Raw genomic sequence first — 22,191 nt, 5'->3', positions numbered from 1 at the left:
AGAGCCATAGTAATAACTATGGGGGTTATATCGGCATATCAGGTGCTGGACAACTTCCCCCATATAACCCCTCCCACTACTGGGAGTCCTCAGTTTTTCGCCAGTGTCTAAGGTGTTGGGCACGTGTAAGGATGTGTGTACTGAGCTCCACGGGCAGTAATCCTTTGATGTGAGCCAGCCATCCTGACCGGATCTGTTCTGATGTCTCCGTAATGGACTAAATGAACGGTACCCGGGCCTCATCATCCAAAGACACAAGGTTTTGCTTGCGAATGCTTTAAGCTGGGCCCTGGGATCCAGTACTTTTTTGTATTAAGGCCAATAAAAGTTTACTGGCAGGGTCTTCTCACAGGTCCAGGATTGCGGGATTACCTAAGTGTACCCCTGTTCCTGAAGGTTTCCTTTCAAGGTCTCTGGGCCTACCGGGGAGGGCGAAGATTGGACTTTTTGTCTCTGATAAAGCCCTGCAGCGGAAAGGTAGGGGAGATTTTCTGCAAGGAATCTCTCCTTCCATGTATTTATGTTGTCATGTCATGTCTGTGTCACCACTGGATGCTGTATTGAGCACTCACCATTCTGACGCTGGAAACAGCAGAAGCTTTCACTCCTCTCCTCTCAAGCCAGCTTGGGCCCTCAGGGATGAAGGGGGGGTCTGATCACTTCCTGGGCCCCCAGAGTGGCGTTTTTTTTTTTGTTCCTTTGGATGCCAGCCCGCTGCCTCTTTTTTCCTAATAAAAAAAAGTTTTTGGTTTTTGGGGCAAATCGCGGCCGTTTTACCCCCCCGCCGGCCGCCATATTGCCAGCACTCATACACTTCCCTAGTTGAAAGGGGGGGGGGGGGGGGGGGCGCGGCTAAACTGCATCTAATCCCTATGGCTTATGCTTGGACTAGTGCAAACCCTAGGTGAAAACCCTTAGCCAGTCTGTGTCCCTTCCTGGGGTATGACTATTTAGAGTGGATAAGTGCATCCAAAAGGGGTGAAGCTCTTTACCAGTAAAAGGAGGTTCAAACCGTTCTCCTTTTAATCATGAAGCAGAATGCTAAGGCCGCCTCATGAAGGAGCACCCCCACTTGTTTGAGGAGAAAGGTCCTGTGATTCTCAAAGGCTGGCAGGAACAATGTTAAGAGCAGAGTGATTTCTGCGAATTTTCTTTAGGTTAAATCTAGAGCTTCAAGAGCCTGGATGGCCCAGTCGGCTTTCGATCCGACCCTGTTTGGGTGCTGCCTGTGGGGTCCTTGGGGCTGCTGATGCGGCAGTCTTATGCAAGAGTGTCCGTCTCCTCAAAGAATGCTCCTAAGGTTCCAGAAAAAAAAAGAAAAAGGATAAAGAAAGAAAAGTGTCTTTGTGGTCTCTGGATCACCTGTTATCCCAGTCAGTGATTTCCTTAGTGGAACAGGGTTTTTTGGCTCAAACCTTTTAAGGTCCCAGAGCCAAGCAGAGAGGTAAGACCCATTCTAGATCTAGGAGATCTGAATCGGCACTTAGCCGATCGAATTATGAAAGGATCAGATGTTTGTGTCCATCCTAAAAGGAGGGGAGTTGCATATCTCCATGTGCCAAAGTTTCCCGCTTACCAGAAATCATAGCGGTCCTAGCCTATTAGAAGGTCTCCTTTGAATAGATCATTCAGTCTCTGGTCTAAAACCAGTCTGATCTCGGCTGTAGATAGCTGAAATCTCTAGGTCTGGATTCTCAACCTAGGAAGATTCTCCTTAAAACCATCAAGGAGGTTACTTGGGGGCTGGTTATAGAGACCATACAGAAGAAGGTATTCTTACCCCAGACGTGAATCAGTTCCATTGTAGGACTAATTCAACTTATCAGGAAGGAAAATTCCTTCATTTAGGGCTGTAGGAGATTTTTAGGGGAAATGGTGGCCTCCTTCAAGGCTGTCCCTTACGCAGTGTTTTATTCAAAGACTGCTTCAAGACACCATCCTGTTGGTCTAGATTAAAGAGGATTCAGGCCTTGTTTGTTTCCAATACGCTTGGCTCCCGACAGAGCCTAAATTGGTGGTTATCCAGCAGGAGGGAAAAACGTTATCTTCATCTGCAAGATGTTAACATATGCCAGCCTTCTAGGCTGGGGAGCAGCCGTGGAAGAAGATTCTGTCCAGGGTAGATGGTCAAGGTTAGAGGACCTTGCCTATCAACTTTGTTGGAAGTTTCAGGCAGTACATCTGGCCATAGAATCTTGGCGGTCAGAAAACAGGACTGTCCTGACAGAATTCAGTCTGACAGAGCCACGGCTGTGGCTTACATCAAAAAATAAATAAAAAAAGCTGAATAATGTTCTAGCTTTGGCAGAACACAACACTCCTTGCCTAACGGCAATTTTAATATTTCAAGCGTACTACTTGAGACGCCAACCATTATTTCCTGGAGAAGGATCTCTTCACCCCGACATCTTCCTAGCAATATGTCAGATGGGATACTCCGGACATGGACCTATTCGCATCCACATTCATTAGTAAGGTCAACAACTTTATGTCAAACAAGGGGTCTGCTAGCAGGCGGCACAGATGCATTAGTCTTCCCAGAGGATCAGTTCTCACTGATCTATGCATTTCCTCCAGCTCTGCTACTTCCGCGCCTTCTCCGCAGGATTAAGCAGTAACAAAAGGCGGTTATTCTGGTGGCCCCAGCGGGTCCCAGAAGATCTGAATTTATCAAGATCATAAGGAGGACACAGGGTCTGGTATTTCATCCTACTTTACAGACAAGGAGTTTAACAGGTTTGACTATTGAATCCCACTCTATAAAAGATTGTGGGTGATCTCCTTCAGTTGTGTCTACTTTGACTAATGCCAGGAAGCCGGCTTCCAGAATCACTTACTATCTGGAATCTGGAAGGCATAGGTTTCTTGGTAGGGATCCAGGGGTTGGCACCCCAGGATGTATGTCAATAGGCAGGATTCCTGCATATGGGATCTGAAATGAAGCTGGCCTTGACTTTTATTAAGAGCCAGATCCAGGCCGATGTCGATGTCTTTTCCTGCGGCCTCTTGCTTCCCACTCTTGGTGCGTAGCTTATTCAGGGGGTAACACTGTTTATTCCCCTTATCAAGGCACCTCTAAATCCTTAGGATTTAAGATTGGTCTTGCCGGCTTTGTTACATCAGCCATTTGAACCTTACGAGAAATTCTCTTGGTTCTTTGACAAAGATGATCTTTTGCTTGCCATTTGTTCTGCTAGAAGAGTATTGGAACTAACGGCTCTGTCTTGTAAGAGCCATTTTTCATCATGCATAAGGATGAGGTGATTTGATGTCCTCATCCTGAACTCTTACCAAAAGTGGTAACAGGTTTTCATTTAAACCAAGATATTCTTCCATCTTTCTCCCCAGAAGCCTTAATCTGGGGAAGAGAAAGCGCTACAGTGTCTCAATGTAGTAAGAATGATCAGAATCTATTTAAGGGCGACTTCTCAGGTTTGCAAAACACAGGTTTTGTTTGTACTGCCAGAGGGTCCAAGATATGGACAGGCAGTGTCAAGATTCACTGTTTTCCAAATGGGTTTGTCAAGTGATCAAGCTTTAACTTAAAGAAGAAAATTCTTCTTTCTCATATTAAGAGCACACTCATCCAGGGCGATTAGTGCCTCTTGGGTTATGCATCAGGCCTCTATGGCTCAGATCTGTAAGATTGCAACATTGGTCTTTTTGGTTCAGAAGTTTTTCCGATTTTTTTTATTTTATTTTTTTTCAAATCGATATTAAAGGTCGTGAGGCGATTGCCTTTGGGCACAGCATATACTGCAGGCTGCAGTATGAGTCCTCTGGCCTCCTCTTTTCTTGATTCCGTCTCCCCGCTATGGGACATCCCACATAGTTATTACTATGGCTCTGTGTCCCCTGATGTAAGAAGAGAAAATAGGATTTTTAAAACGGCTTACCTGTAAAAATCCTTTTCTTTGATGTACATCAGGGGACACAGGGCCCTTCTTATACACTTTGATTGCTTGGCTACTCCCAGTAGTGGGAGGGGTTATATGGGGAAAGTTCATACCTTAAGGGGCGTGCCAGTGTCCAGCACCTAATATGCCGATATAACCCACATAGTTATTACTATGGCTCTGTGTCCCCTGATGTATATCAAAGAAAAGGATTTTACAGGTAAGCTGTTTTAAAAATCCTATTTTTTCTGTGTTCTCCAATAAGTTTTATTACCTGCTGATCCAGTTAGTAGATATGTTACTTTTTCACTTCCTGCAGCTGACTGTGCCATCCTGTGTGTGTTTTTTTTAATATTGCCAGTAGAGTTGCACTTTAAAAATTCATTTTTTGTAGCAAGCATAATTGACGCTTATATATTTTATGAGTTATGAATTAGATGTTTAACCTACCTATCAATTTCTTCATAGGCTTAAAGTGGATATCCAGTCCGTTATTTGAGTGTTAAAATGTATAGTCATAGTTGCATTAGACTTTTTCAGTAGAAAATTACAAAGAACAGTGATGTGTGAAGTACAGAAACTATTTGCACATAACGCATACGCTGCACATCAACACAGAACCTACACGTTGCCATACTGCATAAGCACATATACCTTACATGATTAGTTTACAGTTTATCTAAACCCTGAAATAAAAATATTGCAGCTTACCAGTCCTTAACCACTTCCCACCCGGCCACTGCATATAAACGGCCAGGTGGGAGCTCTCTACTCCTGACAGGACGTTAGTGAACGTCATGTCAAAGAAGCGGGATCGCGCGGGCGCGCTCCCGCGCAGCTGCGCGATCCCGGTGCGCGCGTGTCCCCCGCACACGCCGCATCTCGGATCGGCAGGAGAGCAATGTCATTTGCCCTCCTGATCCGCACGATGGCTGTGTCTAATCACAGCCATCGTAAGGTAAACAAAGGGGGATGGGCGGCAGATAACCGGTGATCGCGCCGCCACGTGCCCGCGCAGCGGCGCGATCCCGATCTGCCTGAGACCCCCGGAGACCGGAGAGAAAAATACAACAGGAGGGCCATGTGATTGGCCCTCCTGATCACATGACGACTGTGTCCAATCACAGTCGTCATGTAATGTAAATAGAGAGCAGTTGTAACTGCTCTCATCTCTTCCTCTCCTCACACAGAACCTGTCAGTGAGGAGAGGAAGAGAAATCTTTGCTTCAGCCGGGAAGATCAGTGAGTTTTCTAGCTGTTTGTCTGCTGTTTACCCACTGATCTCCCAGCTAGTGTCCCCAAAAACAGTGTCCCCAAAAACACCTGGCACATCGGCCCGCCATCTGACACATCAGCCACCCGCCATCACCAGGCGCATCTGACCCGCCATTACCAGGCGCATCTGCCCCGCCATCACAGGCGCATCTGCCCCGCCATCACCAGGCGCATCTGCCCCGCCATCACCAGGCGCATCTGCCCCGCCATCACCAGGCGCATCTGCCGCCCGCCATCACCAGGCGCATCTGCCGCCCGCCATCACCAGGCGCATCTGCCGCCCGCCATCACCAGGCGCATCTGCCGCCCGCCATCACCAGGCGCATCTGCCGCCCGCCATCACCAGGCGCATCTGCCGCCCGCCATCACCAGGCGCATCTGCCGCCCGCCATCACCAGGCGCATCTGCCGCCCGCCATCACCAGGCGCATCTGCCGCCCGCCATCACCAGGCGCATCTGCCGCCCGCCATCACCAGGCGCATCTGCCGCCCGCCATCACCAGGCGCATCTGCCGCCCGCCATCACCAGGCGCATCTGCCGCCCGCCATCACCAGGCGCATCTGCCGCCCGCCATCACCAGGCGCATCTGCCGCCCGCCATCACCAGGCGCATCTGCCGCCCGCCATCACCAGGCGCATCTGACGCCCGCCATCACCAGGCGCATCTGACGCCCGCCATCACCAGGCGCATCTGACGCCCGCCATCACCAGGCCCATCTGACGCCCGCCATCACCAGGCCCATCTGACGCCCGCCATCACCAGGCCCATCTGACGCCCGCCATCACCAGGCCCATCTGACGCCCGCCATCACCAGGCCCATCTGACGCCCGCCATCACCAGGCCCATCTGACGCCCGCCATCACCAGGCCCATCTGACGCCCGCCATCACCAGGCCCATCTGACGCCCGCCATCACCAGGCCCATCTGACGCCCGCCATCATCAGGCACATCTTCCGCCCGCCATCAGGCACATCTTCCGCCCGCCATCTGACATCTGCCCGTCAACATGACTAAAAGGTCGTACAGCGCAGAGGAGGCTTTCCAGATGCTCCAGAGTATGTCGGACGAGAGTAGCGGGGAACTCTCTCCGTCAGACTCGGATAGCGATTATGAGCCAGTGGAAAGCAGTGGCTCCGAGATGGAAACCGAGGAAGATAGAATCCTAACAAGGAGAAACAGGAGAAATGAGCAGGCGCAGACATCAAACAGCAGCGCACCACTCCAGGATGATATGCAGGCATCCACCAGCAGCGCAGCACTCCGGGATAGGCAGGCATCCACCAGCAGTTCTGCAACCTTCCTTGAAGATAGGCCAGATACTAGCAACGGAGCATCCCATCAACGAGGCAGTGCCCATACTAGCCTTCCAGATGTTCTGCTGTATCCAACATGGCTGCCCGATACGTCAGTAGAACCTGTTATTCCCCTTTTTACATCCCAGCCAGGCCCTCAGATACAGACGGAAAATGTAACCCCACTTTATTATTTTCATTTATTTTTTACCAATGATCTCCTAACTGACATTGTGGAGCAATGTAATCTATATGCCAGCCAACATATAGCCAACAATCCCAGTTCCTCCTATGCCCGTCCTTTTTTTTGGAAACCCCTCACCGTGGAAGAATTTAAAATTTTCCTTGGCCTAACCCTCAACATGGGGCTAACAAAAAAAAAAATGAAGTCCATTCCTACTGGTCTACCCAACCTATCCACCACATGCCGGTCTATTCATCAATTATGTCCAGAAACCGTTATGAGATGATCATGAGATTTTTACATTTCAATACACAATGCTCAATGCCTCCCTCGAAATCATCCCAGTTATGATAAATTATTCAAAATTCGGCCCCTAATCAATTTTTTTTCCGCCAGTTTCAAACAGATGTTTACCCCTGATAAAAATATTTGTGTGGATGAATCCCTATTACACTTCACTGGGCGACTTGGAATACAACAATACATGCCCAGTAAAAGAGCCAGACGTGGGGTAAAATTTTATAAGGCGTGTGACAGGGCCACGGGTTACACATATGACTTCATAATTTATGAGGGAAAAGACAGACAGCTAAACCCCCCTGGATGCCCTACCTACATGGGAACAAGTGGCAAAATTGTCTGGCAGCTGATCCAACCATTGCTTGGGAAAGGTTACCACCTATATGTAGACAATTTCTACACAAGTCTCCCACTTTTCCGCCATCTATACCTAAAGCAGACTGTGGCCTGTGGGACAGCACGGACCAACCGCAAAGGTTTCCCACAGGTGTTGGTCACCAAGAAATTAAAACAGGGTGAAATGGCCAGTATGCGGACTGACGAGGTACTAGCGGTGAAGTGGGGAGATAAAAAAAGAGATGTCTACATCCTTTCCACAATACACAATGACACCTTGGTGGAAATGCAAAGAAGAAAAGGCCCCATCCAGAAGCCAAAATGTATCCACGAGTATAACTTATACATGGGGGGGGTGGATATGAATGATCAGATAATGCAGCCCTACTTGGCCACCAGGAGATCACTGTTTTGGTACAAGAAAGTCGCCGTTTATTTGATGCAATTGGCCATGTTCAATTCTTATATTATTTTTTCTAAGAGCACCCAAAGTTCCCTGACCTATCTAAGATTCCAAGAAGATGTCATCACAGCCCTTGTCTATCCCCATGGCCAACCCACTCAACTAATTCGCTCTGATGCAGTAGCCAGACTCCATGAAAGGCACTTTCCCGACATCCTCCCTCCTACCCAAACAGGTCGCAAACCCCAAAAAAGATGCCGTGTGTGTGTACAAGTAGAGGAATTCGCCGTGACACCCGATACTACTGTCCAGACTGTCCCTCCCAGCCAGGCCTCTGCATTGGAACTTGCTATCGAAGCTATCATACTTCACTAAACTATTAGTAAAGTGAAGATGATTTCTTTCCAGTATCCACTTTCTGCCATTTCTGTGTATGACCCGGACTGTTAAATGACTATGCCTCTGCCAAACATATTTCTGCCTTCAACGTGAATTGACCTCGGCCTGTTAAATGACCATGCTTTTTGCCTGCCTCCTGAACTGATCATTTGCCCTGCCACTGTACAGCACAGGGGTCTCACATGTGAGGGGCTCCAGAAAAAGTTTTCCGAGTGGAGAAAACCTTTTTCTCCAGGTTTTTCGTTTTCTCGGATTAGGGTGTGGAGACTCGGAGGCTTCGTAGAGATTTGGGTGGGAAGAAGCCTCTACCCCTGTCCTCGGGTCTTACCTGACCAAGGCCCAATGTACAAAGTGCCGCCTGCTGCCATCTGAACTGGCCCTGCCTTTGCCTGCCACCTAAACTGGCCATGCCTGTGCCTGCCACCTGAACTGGACATGCCTATGCCTGAACTGCCTGCTAAACCTTGGACTGTACTGAACCATGTTCATAATTTTCCATATCTGTCTGCTGCCTGGACAATTCCTGGACATTTCCTTTGGCTGTCTAGAAAATGCTTTGACTGCTCTGGAACGGTGTCCCTGTCTGCTAAAACCACAGGTGAGCCTTTTTTTTACCCTTTGCTCAGCAGAATGTATTTTGGTGTGTAATTCTTGGTGTGTACATGCTATATGTTAGAAGCCTGAAGGTGGTACTTGTATGTTGGGCTTCTGTATGCGGCCAGGCTGTGGAAAAGTCTGACACATGGGGTATCGCCATACTCAGGACGAGTAGCAGAATGTATTTTGGGGTGTCATTTTGGCTATGTACATGTTATGTGTTAGAAAGATCTTCTAAATTGACAACTTTGTGAAAAAAAAATAGGTTTTTATTTTCTTTCCACATTTTCCAAAAACTTGTGGAAAGAAATTATATGTTCAAAAGACTCATTATGCCTCACAGAATATACATTGGGTTGTTTTCTTTCCAAAATGGGGTCACTTTGTGGGTAATTCCATTGTCCTGGTGCTCCAGGGCCTTCAAAAATGTACCGTATATACTCGAGTATAAGCCGAGATTTTCAGCCTCTTTTTTGAGGCTGAAAGTGCCCCCTCGGCTTATACTCGAGTCACCGCTGTCTGACTGCTCGATCAGCGTATCGAGCAGACAGACGGCGGACATTAAAATTCAAAAGCCGCGCCTCCTTCTCCGCCTCCGCCTGTGATAGGCGGAACACTGAATTTCCCAGCAGTCAGTGTTCCGCCTATCACGGACATCCGTTCATTCTCATACTACGGACGAGTATGAGAGGATGTCCGTGATAGGCGGAACACAGGCTGCTGGGAAATTGAGTGTTCCGCCTATCACAGGCGGAGGACGGAGGCGCGGCTTTTGAATTGTAGAATGGCCGCCGAGAAGAGCGGCGATCCATCGGCACGACACGGGACGGAGGAGGCACGGGACGGAGGAGGCACGGGACGGAGGAGGCACGGGACGGAGGAGGCACGGGACGGAGGAGGCACGGGACAGAGGAGGCACGGGACGGAGGAGGCACGGGGACGGAGGAGGCACGGGACAGAGGAGGCACGGGACAGAGGAGGCACGGGACAGAGGAGGCACGGGACAGAGGAGGCACGGGACAGAGGAGGCACGGGACAGAGGAGGCACGGGACAGAGGAGGCACGGGACAGAGGAGGCACGGGACAGAGGAGGCACGGGACAGAGGAGGCACGGGACAGAGGAGGCACGGGACAGAGGAGGCACGGGACAGAGGAGGCACGGGACAGAGGAGGCACGGGACAGAGGAGGCACGGGACAGAGGAGGCACGGGACAGAGGAGGCACGGGACAGAGGAGGCTCGGGACAGAGGAGGCACGGGACGACGGCGGCTCGGGACAGAGGAGGCACGGGACGACGGCGGCTCGGGACGGAGGCTTGGGACACAGGTAGGCTGGACACACACACAAGGCTGCACGGACACACACACACACACACACACACACAGGGATGGATGGATGGATACACACACACACACACACACACACACACACACACAGGGATGGATGGATGGATGGATGGATACACACACACACACACACACACACACACACACACACACACACACACAGGGATGGATACACACACACACACACACACACACAGGGATGGATGGATGGATGAATACACACACACACACACACACACACACACACACAGGGATGGATGGATGGATACACACACAGGGATGGATGGACGGACACACACACAGGGATGGATGGATGGATGGATGGATGGACACACACACAGGGATGGATGGATGGACGGACACACACACAGGGATGGACGGACACACAGGGATGGACAGCCATGTCTCACCCTCGGCTTATACACGAGTCAATAAGTTTTCCAGTTTTTTGGGGGTAAATTGGGGGCCTCGGCTTATATTCGGGTCGGCCTATACTCGAGTATATACGGTAATAGGTACTCAGGAAATGAAATGTGTTTCATGTGTTGAAATGTGTTAATTTATGCCTTTAGAACGCCTGATGGTGCTACATGGATGTTGGGCCTCTGTATGTGGCCAGGCTGTGGAAAAGTCTGACACATGGGGTATCTCCATACTCAGGGCGAATAGCAGAATGTATTTTGGGGTGTAATTGCAATTATGCCTGCACCATGTGTGAGAAATAACTTGTAAATATGATAATTTCGTGAAAAAAAAAATATATATATATATTTCTTAATTTTCCAAAGCATTGTGGGGAAAAAATTGCAACTTCAAAAAATTCACTACGCCTCTTACCAATTACCGCAGACTGTCTTCTTTCCAAAAAGGGGTCATTTGGGGGGTTATTGTACTGTCCTGACATTTTAGGGCCTCAAGAACTGAGATAGGCCATCAGTGCATTAGGATTGATACATTTTCAATTATGCATAGCATGGCTTGTAGGCTCTATAACTTTCACACAAACCAATGATCATACACTTATCAGGATTTTTTTTACCAAAGACATGTAGTAGAATACATTTTGGCCTAAATTTTCGCCAAAATTAGATTTTTTTGGTTTCTTTTAAAAGAGAAAGTAGAAAATTTTGTTTTTTTTTCAAAAAAATCGCTCTTTTTTCGCTTATATTACAAAAAATAATAAATGAAGTGGTGAATAAATACCACCAAAAGAAAGCTCTATTTGTGTGAACAAAATGATAAAAAATTCATTTGGTTACAGTGTAGCATGACTGAGTAATTGTCATTCAAAGTAAGAGAGCGCTGAAAGCTGAAAATTGGTCTGGGAAGGAAGGGGGTTTAAGTGTCCTGTATTGAGGTGGTTAAATAGGATGGCTATTTTAACCACTTAAGGAACAGGTCTCTTTTTCAGATTTGGCGTTTACATGTTTAACCACTTCCCGACCAGCGCACGACGATGTACGTCGACAGAATGGCACGGGCAGGCATATTGGCGTACATGTACGTCCAATATTCGTTGCCGCCGTGCCATCGGGAGCGCGCCGCCGGCGGCGCGCTCCCGCGCTGGTCGGGACCCCCGTGAGTCCGGTCGCGGGACCCGCGGACTCGATCGCCGCGGGCATCCCCGCGATCGTCTCACGGAGCGGCCGAATGGAGGAAATGCTGTATAAACAACATTTTCCCATTCTGCCTAGCAACTAGTGACGCTGATCTCTGCTCCATGTGATTGGAGCAGAGATCAGTGTACACTAAATGAAAGCCCAACCCCCCCACAGTTAGTAACACACCCCTAGGAACACTTAACCCCTACACTGCCACCCACAGGTTAACCCTTTCACCGCCAGTGTCATTTACACAGGAATCACTGCATTTATATAGCAGTGATTACTGTATAAATGACAATGGTCCCAAAAATGTGTCAAATGTCCGATGGGTCCCCGACAATGTCGCAGTCACAATAAAAATCGCAGATCGCCGCCATTACTAGTAAAAAAAAAATAATAAAAAATTATTAATAAAAATGCTATAAAACTATCCCTATTTTGTAAACGCTATAACTTTTGCGCAAACCAATCAATAATCGCTTATTGCGATTTTTTTTTAGCACAAATATGTAGAAGAATACGTATCGGCCTAAATTGAGGGAAAAAAATGTTTTTTTATATATTTTTGGGGGATATTTATTATAACAAAAAGTAAAAAATAATGCGTTTTTTTCAAAATTGTCGCTCTATTTTTGTTTATAGCGCAAAAAATAAAAACCGCAGGGGTGATCAAATACCACCAAAAGAAAGCTCTATTTGTGGGAAAAAAAGGACGTCAATTTTGTTTGGGAGCCACGTCGCACGACCGCGCAATTGTCAGTTAAAGCGACGCAGTGCCGAATCGCAAAAAGTGGTCTGGTCTTTGACCAGCAAATTGGTCCGGTCCGAAAGTGGTTAAAACTGTTTTTTTTTTTTTTTTTTTTGCTAGAAAATTACTTGGAACCCCCAAACATTATATTTTGTTTTTTTTCTAACACCCTAGAGAATAAAATGTCGGTCATTGCAATACATTTTTTTTCACACCGTATTTGCGAAGCAGTCTTACAAGCGCACTTTTTTGGGAAAAACACTTTTTTTATAAAAAAAAAAAGACAACAGTAAAATTAGCCCAATTTTTTTATATTGATAATGTTACGCAAAGTAAATTGATACCCAACATGTCATGCTTCAAAATGACGCCCACCCGTGGAATGGCGTCAAACTTTTACCCTCAATCTCCATAAGCGACATTTAAAAAATTCTACAGGTTGCATGTTTTGTGTTACAGAGGTCTAGGGCTAGAATTTTTGCTCTCGCTCTACCGATCGATACCTCACATGTGTAGTTTGACTGCCGTTTTCACATGCGGGCGCTACTCACATATGCATTCGCTTCTGTGCGTGAGCTCGTCGGGTGAGGGTTTAAAAAAAAGTTTTTTTTCTTATTTATTTTACTTGATTTTTTGTTTTTTACAATAAAAAAAAAAAAAAAAAAAAAATGGATCACTCTTATTCCTATTACAAGGAATGTAAACATCCCTTGTAATAGAAAAAAGCATGAACGGTTCTCCTAAATATGAGATCTGAGGTCAAAAAGTCCTCAGGTCTCATATTTGGACTTAAATGCAATAAAAAAAAAAAAAAGTAATTTTAAAAAATTACATTGAAAAAAATATACCTTTTTTAAGAGGTATGGGCGGAAGTGACGTTTTTGACGTCGCTTCCGCCCTCCTATGGTATAGAGACGAGTGGGTGCCATCTTAGCCTCACTCGTCTCTATACTCTATATATGATCTCGCGGCGAACCTGCCGCAGAGACCACCGTTATCGTACACAGGACCGCCTCCTGTAAAGAGGGATATCTTTGTTGTGTCAGCAGCTGCTGCCGTTACCGAGATATCCCTCTTCATAAAAAGATGTAAATTTACATGAGGCAAGCCTTAAGTGGTTAAGTTGGCCATATTCAGCTCAAATATCAGCCGATTCCTTTTGGAACCACCATTCGAAGGAGTTATTGTCAACCAAACTGGCTGAAATATTGTCTGAGACCCTGAAAATACCCCCCCACACACCTAACATCTGTCAATTAAAAAAAAATCAAAGGCGTTGGGTGGAAAATTGCTGGCCAAACAGCAGTTGCATCTAATCAAATACAGTCACTATTCGGGTATTCTGACATCCACTGTTGGTGGCTGTCAGTAAGCAATAGCCCAGCAGGGAGATGTCCCTCTTTGCTGTATAGTGTGGAATCTGTTAGCTGTTTATCATTTAATCTGCATGCAGTGTATAAGCCAGCTTAAAAGAAAAAGCTTAAAGCGGAGTTCCACTCACAAATGGAATTTCCACTTATCCAGTTCCTCCCCCCTTCCAGTGTCACATTTGGCACCTTTCAGGGGAGGAGGAAGCAGACAGATACCTGTTTACTACAGGTATTTGCTCCCGCTTCCAGTGATAGATCGCCACAGAATCCATGGCGACCTATGCCATATCCGACCCCTCCCATATCCGACCCCTCCCCCACACCCGCTGTCTTCTGGGAGACGCACAGGTCCCAGAAGACAGCAGGGACCAGTCAGGACACGCAGTGCGACACGCAGTAGGGAACAAGGCTATGAAGCTGTATAAGGCTTCACTTCCTGATTCCCTTACTGAAGATGCCAGCACCTGCACCTGAGAGCCGAGGGACAAGTCTGCTTTGGGTGAGAACATCGTGGGTGCCCTGGACAGGTAAGTGTCCTTATTTTAAAAGTTGGCTACAGTATTTGTAGCTGCTGACTTTTAATTTTATTTTTTACTCCGCTTTAAACATCCTCATCTGTCTTGGGTAATGTTTAGTCCCTTTAATCAAATGTGCAATGGAGATGTACAAAGGCAGAGATAATTGAAAATGAAAATTTAGGCTGGCCATGCATGATTTAAAAAAAATGCCCATTTCCCCATCCACACAGTCGACGTGAATGGGGGAAACCGTCCTGTTGTGGTATTGTATTCTGACACCATCAGAATACAATGGTCACTCTGGGGAAAAAAAAAAACGGGCCTGGTTTGAACACAATTGATCAACTGGAGATCCCTGCTGAACCAGCCAAATGTTGAGCCATGTACGGCCGGCTTTATGCAGCCTCCATGTCTGAGGAGTGGTAATTATTATTCACACTTGCATTTTAGCTTTTCTAAATATAGGATCTGGGAAGTACACATAACTTATTCTTCTTGGATATTTTTACTGTGTTTTTAAATGCTTCTGTTTTAGGGCAGGTTTACATCTGTTCAGCTACGTTCATCTTTGCAAATCCACTAAATGGACAGTGAATGTAAATTTGTTCTTGCTTTGGTAAGCACTTCTGAATGTCAAGCACACAAATGTACATTGAAGACGATAGGATGCATTCAGATCTGTTTAAGAATGTTATCTTTGTGGACCTGAACAGTCTTGTTTTTTGAAAGAAGAAAGGGAATGATGGCACACCAGACAGTCAACTTCTTGAAAGTCACTCATTTCTCACCAGGACAAGTTGACGCATTTCACACGAGTCATTTATGGCTTATTCATAACAATTACATAGTCCAGACATCTGCTGTTTAAGGCTTCATGGGATGTTTTTACAACCTCTCCTGAACGTTTTAACTTGACCGATGGTAATCCACGTTTAAAACGTCCGTACCATGTTTATAAGCGGTTGGCTCTTGAAATGCCTCTAAACTCAGCATCTGAACCCATTTTTTTTTTTTTTTTGCGTTTCAAAAAAAACTTCTAAACTCTACTGCTTAGAAATGACTCTAAACGACCCTTTGTACATATACTGATAAGATAACATAGAGGAGAGTTCAGGGGCCACTGAAAAAAATGCCCATTTAGCAGCAACAGTGTACATGAGGCCTAAAGGTGCATCCAACAGGAAGTAACTCCCATAATCAGCTGATCGTCAAAGTAATTAGACTGGGTGGTATATAACACTTAAACACCGATCTTTAAAATACAATACATTAAATGGAGAGTAAAACATGAAGACAAACTAGCAAAATCGAGAAAAAACCCCCCCAAAAAAAGAAACATTCTTGTAATCCAAAGCACTTGTTCGTATATCAAAGAGAATTTCCCCATAAGAAATAATGGAAACTAAAATGATTCTTCCGCCACCATTTATTCATAGATCCTTCAGTTTATAGTCCATATAAAAAGATTATAGCAATGTGATGGGTTGTGTAACCATAAAATGTCCATCCACAAATGGCAGCCTCCACAAGGGGATTGGAAGCAAAATCCAGCAGGAGCTACAGAGTACAAAAGAGAAGTGAGGTGCCTCAAAGTGTAGCAATATGGTTACATTTTATTGAAGGTATAACATTTAGAAACTCGCATGGTTGATTAGTTAAGGACCTAGCCTATTTTTCAGACTTGGTGTTTAGTAAAAGTAAGTAAAGTTTAAAGTAAAAATCATTTTTGTTTGCTAGAAAATTACTTGGAACTCCCAAACGTTATAAATATTTTTTTCAGACACCCAAGAGAATAAAATGGCACTATTGCAATACTTTGTCACACCGTATTTGCGCAGCAGTCTTACTTTTTTTCCCCCCCCCCCCAAAATAAATTGTATCTAAAAAGTAAGAAAACAGTAAAGTTGGCTTTTCTATATTGTGAAAGGAAATGTTGTGCTGAGTAAATTGATACCCAACATGTCATGCTTCAAAATTGAGCCCGCTTGTGGAATGGTGACAAATTTTACCCTTAAAAATCTCCATAGGCGACGTTTAAAAATTTCTATAGGTTACCAGTTTTGAGTTAGAGGAGGTCTAGTGCTAGAAATATTGTTCTCTCTCAAACTATTGCGGCAATACCTCACGTGTGGTTTGAACATAGTTTTCATGTGTGGGCGTTACTTGTGTATAAGTTTGCTTTTGTACGCGAGCTCAGTGGGATGGGACTATTTTTTTTTATTATTATTATTTACACTGTCCTTTAATAGTAATAATTTGGGTCACTTTTTTGGGTCACTTTTATTCCTATTACAAGGAATGTAAACATCCCTTGTAATATAAAAAATATGCATGACAGGACATTTTTAAATGTGAGATCTGGGGTCAAAAAGACCTCAGATCTCACATTTATGCTGAAATGCATTTTTTTAATGTTTTAAAAATAAAAAATAAATCCCCTTTAAAACCATTGGGTGAAAGTGACATTTGACTTTGCTTCCATCATCCAATGTTATGGAGCCGAGCGGGGGCCATCTTCCCCTCACTCACATCTTTACCCCTTCAAACAGCCGACATACAATGACGGTGGATGGTCCACAAGTAGTTAAGAGGCACATTTTATTTGTCTTGCAAAACACTCTCATACCAAGTTGCTCTCAAACGATGGTTTTACTTTATATAAAAATGACACCATGTGAGCAAAAATCCTATTGATGACACATGTGAACCAATTCCTACTAAGGAGGCTAACACTAAATGAAATGACACACAAAATCTATAATGTAGTAATTCCACTGTGTCAGTGTCATCATAGGGCAGCACAAAAGAAAACCATTCAAATGAGCAAGATTGCTGTATAAACTCAAAAGTGAATAATTGCTATGTAGCAAGTTTAAATAGCCCAAGGTACGTCATATGAGTGGGAATATCTGGATGATGTCTGCAGCTACAGGCATCATCCAGATATCATCTTTTTTTCAGCCGGTGATTCTGTGCACTGTAAGAACAATCGTAGTGACACTATTGTTTACGAGCGGTGGGAGGGGACGTTCCCAAGGAAAACAGACAAGCAGCACCAATCTAAGTGCAGCAGTATTGTAACATATTTAATCTAGTAGCAATGCACTCACTTGAAACAGGATAAAACCAGGCACGTCTTGGTGCATGTCAGATGGACAACAGGGATTCAAAGCGATCATCCAGGCAGCGCTGTGGTGTCTTGCTCGGCGGCACCACCTTCCAGTGCTTCTCCTGTCTCGCCCCCCGATCGGTGAACCGGACAACGAATCTGTTGTTGCCGGCAGTTACAATAGAGATTTATTGTGACCAGATGGTCCCCAGTCCTCTCTGTGACCCTCGGAGGCCCAGGCGCAACATTATGACATCACAAACGTGCCTGCAGAAGTAAACAAAGCCAATGAAGGAGAGATGTAAATAAAGAGGACCTGTCACTAGAGCTGCACAATTCTGGCTAAAATGAGAATCATGATTTTTTTTTTTTTGCTTAGGAGATAGATCACGATTCTTGCAGAGTAACATCATTCACATTAAAACAAAAAAAATTGGGCTAACTTTACGATTTTGTTTGTTTTTTGTTTTTTTGTTGTTGTTTTTGTTTTTAATTAATTGAAGTGTTTTTTTTTGTTTTTTTTTCCCCCACAAAAATTGCGTTTGAAAGACCGCTGGCCAAATACAGTGTGACATAAAATATTGCAGCAATTGCCATTTTATTCCCTAGGGTCTCTGCTAAAATATTAATGTTTAGGGGTTCCAAGTAATTTTCTAGCAAAAAATATTGATTTTAACTTGAAGTGTCAGAAAAAAGATTTAGGCCCCCTTTTGGATGAAAAACTGACATGCGTGTATCCCTATGGGATAGCGGATGAACATCCGATGATATCAGTCTCCGCTATGATCTGAAACTGATGGAGAAAAACCCTATTTTTTTCATCCATCATCAGATCTGATGAAAATGAACAGACGGTCTGTTTTAATCCGATTTCCTCCCCCCCCCCCCCATAGAGGAAAGCGGAGATCTGACCGATCCTTCTCTGCACAGAGTGCAGTTGTGCAGTGTTAGTGGATTTCTTTTTCTCAATACTATAAAGGTGTTCATAGAATCTATCCCTCAAACATCATCTAGTCGTTCACCCAATGTATTGCACGTGACATATTTTACAGGTGATAACGTAATTGGTATTACAATTATAAAATTTTATTTTATGTTCCTTTTCAGCTAATTACGAACGAACATTATCCTTAATATGTCTACAACAATGGTAACCCGTGCTGCCACAACAATTGCCCCTAAAGTGTAAACATGTCCGGGACTATGTTTTGCTGGATTTAAATAGACTGAGTGACAGCGAGTTTCCCAATGTGGGGGCTCTCCCAGTAACAATATTGATAAAAACATCCTTGAGGAGATCAGCACAAGTTTGATCCTCAAAGAATAGGCAAATATCTATGTACAATGTTCTTAATTTCATCAAATTTCAAACGGAAAGGTGTGCTCAATGTGAGTCTCTTAGGCCTGGTTCACACCTATGCAGTTTGCATATTCTAGATGCAATTTTGCCTTTTTCTATACGTGTTTTTAATCCATTGAAGTCTATATGGAGCCAAAAACCAGAAAAAGGTCCCTGACCCTTTCCATAAAATGCACAGATGTGGACACGACCCATAGAAAACCATGTTAAATTGATTTCAATGTGTTTCTGCAAATCAATGAATGAAAATGCACTAAAAAATGCATAGGTGTAAACCAGGCCTTATTGTTGAATCTTTTTCCCGACTACAGAGCTTATTCCCCTTTTTAAGAGCTCATCCCTCTGCTTAGAACCTGCAATAGCTAAAGCTCTAGCCAACATCCATCTGGGGTATCCGCTCTGCAGAAAACGTCCATATAGCCTTTGCTTCTCTTTCAAATGGCTGTTGGTTACTACATATATGGTGAACCCTCAAGAATTGTCCAACAGGGATGCCCTTAATGGTATGTTGGGGATGTCCTGACTCTGCCATCAAGAGGTTGTTTCCAGACAAATGTTTTCTATAAAGATCTGTGCTGTCACTAGTACCTGAAACACACAAATGAACATCCAAGAAGTTTTTTTCACTCCTGTCAGCCTGTCCCATAAAAGGTACATTTTCTGTCTTCATTTAGATATTCCAAAAAAAGTCCAAGGTACCCATACGTGCATCTACAATGAATTTCAGATTGTCTATATAGCGTTAGAACAATCTAATATGCTGTCTGAACGGATTTCTAGATCCTTAAATACTGGACCCACCCCATATAGAGGTTGGTGAGGTAGGGTGAAAATTTCACCCCATCGCGGCTCTGCATTTCTGCAAAAGAATATTCCCCATTGAAAACAGAAAAATTATGGGTAAAGGGGATATTGTATTACATCCAGAACAAACCTACCATCCAGAACAAACATACAGACCTCCAGTGTGAAATTTGGTGTATTTTTCCAAGTAAAAACTGACTGACTGATTGGTGTATGGCGGAATCGAGGCTAGCTACATTTCAGTTAATCCACATAGTGTTCATCCCATCTAGTGTTTGCAATATTTAAAAGATGGTGTGCATCTTAAAGATTGTTAGGGAGTCTACAGACCGAGGCTGTGAAATGTTATCCAACCATTGTCCTAATCCCTTGCTGAGAGAGCCAATCCCAGAGATGATAGGTCTTCCCTGCAATGGATTCAAACCTTTACGGGTCTTGGGGAGATGTGAAAAATTTGTACCACAGGATATTGTGGTATTAGACTCACACATTTTGCAGTCAAAAATTCCAAGTGGAGCTCCTTTATTTATTAGTGATTTTAACATGACTTTGTATTTCTTTGTTGGATCGCTTTTTAATCTTAAATAGGTGCATCTGTCCAACAATTGTCGTTCAGCTTCCTCTCTATAGGTCTCCACTCCTAACATTACCACCAGACCTCCCTTATCAAAATTAAGAATAGGAGTCTTCCTCCAGGTTTTTAAGAATTATAATTTCTTTAAAACTTTCCATCTCCGAACACCTTGCCCTAATGGAATAAAACTTGGATCTGCTTTTAAAGGAAAGAATGAAATCAATATTGGTGTCTGCATTTGTCTCCAAACCACTTTCCCATGACAACTCTTCCAACTCTCCTGTAGCACAGTGATCCCTGAAAGAATACATTTCACTCTGCATCAGACATCAGGGCTCCCACCTTAACCTTCATTCACAGCTTTGAAATGTTTTTTAATAGCAACATTTCTTGTAAATGTATTAATGTCCAAAATGGTATCAAGCACATTAAAATGCCTTAATAAGCACATGTTGAGTCTCTTTAGGAGTCCAAACCCTGTTGGAAAGATTCAACACATTCCGAGTACCTGTTAAGTCCTACGTGTCTAGGTTCATGTAGGATAGCAATTGCCACCTCCTGTACCGTCATCGGTTGCAAACTCCTCTAATTTTTAACAGATGGAAAAAAAAAAGTTTGAAAGATATATAGACCACGCATTCTTTAAATGTCTGATTAGGCTACATCAAAAATCCCTTTACTCAGCTGTTATATTGTAGTGATTCATGTATGGATGGAAATGGGAGGTCTTGTAAGTAAATCTCTCAAAACATTTTGTAGATTGTAGGGCCCTTAGCCGAAGGTGTTCCCATCCCTGTTTCAAAAACATTCCTGGAATACAATAAGATACTTTTTCACCCAGCATTTTTTCCCTTTTCTCTAGAAGTACACACTCGTTGACTGTGACTTGTTAGATAAACAAATTTCACCGTAAGCTAGTTTCTAACTCTGTAATCTAGTAAAGCTACCAGTCTAAACTCTGAAAAACCACTACATCCAAAATATATTTTCCCACTTGAAGTGGAATGTGGCAATGTTTGATTCCATATCAGGCGTTCTATGCTGTGGTGCACTGCAGAGACTTGACCTCACGTCAGCATGGCCGCAGGGCAAAGCAGTACAGTGTTTGTTTTGCCCAGAGTGGATTTCTTATAGGAATGTATGGGGAACCTGTGTTAATGGGATGTAGAACTATAATTGGCTACAGTTAAAAACAAATAGCTTGACGCAAGATTATCCATATAGGATAAGGTTTAAAATTTCTGTGTAGAAGTTGTATTTATGTGTTTGAGGAAAGACCTATTTTATTATATTCCTTATGCAATACTGCACAAAGGTTGTGCTTTATTGCTCCTTCTTTAAAAAATTCAAGAATCTCTTGCAACTGTGCATGGTAGCCAAACGGCTTCTGACTTCAGCTTGTTCAACTAGGCTTTAGTAATGAAACCTGGAAGCTGATTGGTTTCTATGTTAAATAACCCCCACTGAGTCTGCCAACTTGTTAAAACTAATGCTTTCCATGTATCTCAACTGCAGTGGAGTAAAATATAGAAGCATCTCTAGTGGTTAATCTTCAAACCTCTAAATCTAATACAATAGCATTTTGTGGAAGAACAAGCATATAAAAATGTGAAAATTAATAGTCTTTAAAGCGAACATGTGGCCAGGCTATCAACATTTAAGTACATACATTTTTAAAAAAAAGCAGTAAATATAGTTGCCTGGGAGAACACTTTAAACAAGGTCAGTGATTCTGCTGTGAGCTTTGAAGATTAATTGCTCCACAATGCCCGCATCAACAGATTCTAGCAAGTATGGTGTTCAACTTATTGAGTTAGGCATATATTAATACTGGAATGTCCATAGCTTGATCACATTAGCCACTGCAATAATGTGCTAGCTGGGAGTATACCGTCTTCCCTTTAAGCCAGTGTCAACAGCTTGACTGAGCTCAGCCTTTCATGGCTTTGATGGGGATCTCACTGCCAGGGTTACAGACTGCAGTGAGGACCCAGTGGGAATCAACCTGTGTCTCATTCCACACAAAATGAAGATCTCTGGAGGTGTGCTTTAATGCAATTGCTCGTTAACCAGTGT

General features: G+C 44.1%; 1 protein-coding gene across 1 annotated transcript in view; it reads left to right on the top strand.

The window, feature by feature from the left end:
* The window catches only part of LOC143934101 (cytoplasmic phosphatidylinositol transfer protein 1-like), a 223,820-nt gene that overhangs the window by 190,897 nt on the left and 10,732 nt on the right, over positions 1-22,191 (top strand). The window lies entirely within an intron of this gene.

This window comes from Lithobates pipiens, unplaced genomic scaffold, assembly GCF_037356315.1.
Source record: "Lithobates pipiens isolate NorthernLeopardFrog02 unplaced genomic scaffold, aLitPip1_a1.2 Scaffold_27, whole genome shotgun sequence".
Lineage (NCBI taxonomy): Eukaryota > Metazoa > Chordata > Amphibia > Anura > Ranidae > Lithobates > Lithobates pipiens.
Note: the sequence above shows the minus strand (reverse complement) of the source record. Positions and strands in the feature narration are given on the sequence as shown.